General features: G+C 43.1%; 1 long non-coding RNA gene across 1 annotated transcript in view; it reads right to left on the bottom strand.

Annotated features, from left to right (window-relative positions):
* Positions 1-1243: 1243 nt before the first annotated feature.
* Positions 1244-2845, bottom strand: part of LOC103393994 (uncharacterized) — a 65739-nt gene continuing 64137 nt past the window's right edge. Inside the window, exon 6 of the long non-coding RNA XR_523079.3 lies at positions 1244-1404. This is a non-coding gene — a long non-coding RNA (uncharacterized LOC103393994). The remainder of the gene's footprint in view (positions 1405-2845) is intronic.

The raw sequence follows: 2845 nt of genomic DNA, 5'->3' as shown, positions 1-2845 counted from the left end.
CAGACAGGCGGTACTCTTCTTTTCAGTCATGTTGTGACGACCGCAATGCATTGTGGGATATATTGATTGGGTATTGACCCTCGGTGGTACGCTACATTTCGTGATGAACTGTGGGATACATTAGTGAAATACCTCTACTCACCGAACATTCAGACACCACTATGAAATGGCGTGCCCCCCGTATGGTGCACTCTGTAGTAGCCTTTTTTGCCAAACCAGAATCCATTTCAAATTAACATTTTAATTTATATTAAAAAAAAAAATAATAATTGATCTGTTATCTTAAAGGCCAGAAGATACGTACCCAGAAAGAAAGAAAAAAGCCTCAAAAAAATTTTGAGGTCAAACATAAAATAATAATCTGATATGAAAATGTGTTCAAACAAAGGTCAAAGACCACCGTTGGTCCTCCTTCCTGATGATTTAAAGGAATAATCCGGAAGACTACATTTGTGAATCACAAGGCTGTTCAGGCTGTGGAAGTTTTGACCCCGACCCTCTCCTCCCCCACTGAGATTCACAAACCTCCAGGAAGGCCTCCTCCTCCTCCTCCTCCTCATCCTCAGAGAGCTTAACTCCACGCTTGGTGTCAAAGATTACGCAGCCAATTAGGACAAAGGCAAAGCTTCTCTAATGCAGAGGGGATGAGAGCCATGTGTATGTGTGTGACCGGTGTCTGTGTGTGACCAGTATGGAAGGTGAACAGTGACCAGGATGGAACTGAGTCTGAACAAAGTCAGAGTCAGTTTTTTTTTCTTCCCCAAATCCAAGCTATACCAGGTGAATTATGCATGCACTGGTCCAGACCAGATATTTCCACTTGTGCACTGAATATCATTGAGTGTCTACATAAAAAGGTGACGACCTTCAGAGAGGCTGCGTACTAATTTATGCAACAGCACCACCCACTGGCAAACAGCTGGGCTGCAGAAAAGTTTTCAAAAAGGCCAACTTCAATTTAGCACATAGCTAAAAGTCAGATTACTGAATGTAAGGGGTCACATACCGGCTAATATTGCTAAAAAGCTATCCAACAAGATAACAAGCTAAAAGTTAGCATCAGATTCGCTTACCGTTTATCAAATTTGTCCTCGCAGTGGTTCAAATATACCCTTGAAATGTCTACTTTCTTATTCCCTACCTGATGAATAACAATTATCCAGATTCAACAAAGAAAAAACTATCTTTGTATTTTCACCATGTACTCAAGAATCTTTTTCTAAATCCAAGCACTCGCCTGCATTTTATGCAAATATCCAGACCTCCTGAAGCCGGCGTCTGAGGTTTCCAAACAGCTACATGGTTCCTCATGTTTATGCTGCTGGTGCAGCCATATCTGTCGGGGGTCCATCGACTGGGGTCGTACAGAAGGATGACCTGCATCTTTGAGTCTTATCCTCGCCTCTGTAGAAGAGAAAAAAAAAGAAAAAAGTTTCTTTCTGTAATTTATCATTTTTAAAGTTATTGTCCAATTTTAAACAGCGATTGGAGCTATTTACACACCTCCTTCTGTTGGGTGACCTGGGTGGTTCGTTCCAACCAGCTCACAGTCAGACCCTAAAGAGACGTCTGGGTTAGATGGATGTATGTGTGATGGACGTGGACAGATTTAGAGGCAGGTCGGACAGAGAGTCCTGTCTGACAGCCTGTTTTTCATGCTGTGTCTGACACATGATTGACACGTGTGTACGCTGCACGAGGCCCGGTCGAACCGTTCCCTGCTGGTAGGTTCAATCCAAACAATCAGGAAAGCCTGGCCCTCGACACTGAGGGCTGGATACACAAATTCTGATTCAGCTCAACACCAGCTGTTCCAGCTGTGTGCCTGACACACCAGAAGTTCGTATCTGTATGGGTTTTTAAATTTTTTTGCTAGGATGATGCTAGAACTTGAAGATTTGGCAGTTAGGATTAGATTTTGTGTTATGCTAGGCTAACAAATGCTACATGTATAGCACTTCAGTGGTTTAGTATATAAACAAAAGCAGAAATGATGAGAGAATGGAGGAGCTGTGTGTCTCCAGCAGAGACTGTACGGCAGTGATCATCAACTGGTGGCTCGCAGGCCATACCTGGCCCACCAAAGGGTCCAATCTGGCCCATGACTGGATTGCAAATAAACATTAGATAATAACTTTAGAAAAAAATGTGATTTTTGTTTAACGTTTTTGGAACCTCCAGCCTCCAAGGTGTCTGTCTAGAAAAATGCTGTCCCTTTGTTTGAATTGATGTTTAAAAAAAAGTCTACTTTCCACGGCCGACCTCAGCCTCCTGATCCTGCATTCTGCACTCATGCTGCCTATGCTTCCCCGAGCCTAAAGATCAGTCTGTCCATCTGTTCCTCAACAGCTGAGCCTGCCGTCGTGATGGAGGAGCATGTGGTGCTGCAGAATCCATCAGAGGCTTTGTGATTGATCATGACTAACAATTTCATGGAGCTCTTGGCTCCCACTGAGGAGTTATAAGTTATACAAGATTCTCTGAACCTGCACATCCATGCATGATACTCATAGAAAAACCAGAAGAAACGGTGTTAGTCCAAAAGAGATGTATGAGGAGCTAAGTAAAAACTCAACCCAGAACCATGAATCTCACCTTCACACGTTAACCTTCAGGTTAACGTGCGAAGGAGACTGTCTTTCCCACAGTGTGTGTGAAAAAATCTGAATAGCTGAAGATGTCGTCACTTCTCCACCATCTAAAGTTTAGCTTTAACAGACAGTTCCATCTGAACTCCTCAGGTTCAGCTCCCCTGAACTGTTAAGTACAACAGAAGACATTCCTGTGCACCCATCAGTCCTGTTCAACACTGTCAGGTTCAAAGTGTCAGAGTCAAAAAAAAAAA

The sequence above is a fragment of the Cynoglossus semilaevis genome, chromosome 18 (genome assembly GCF_000523025.1).
Source record: "Cynoglossus semilaevis isolate Cse_v1.0 chromosome 18, Cse_v1.0, whole genome shotgun sequence".
Taxonomy (NCBI): Eukaryota; Metazoa; Chordata; class Actinopteri; order Pleuronectiformes; family Cynoglossidae; genus Cynoglossus; species Cynoglossus semilaevis.
The sequence above is the reverse complement of the archived record's forward strand: the minus strand, read 5'-3'. Positions and strand labels throughout refer to the sequence as shown.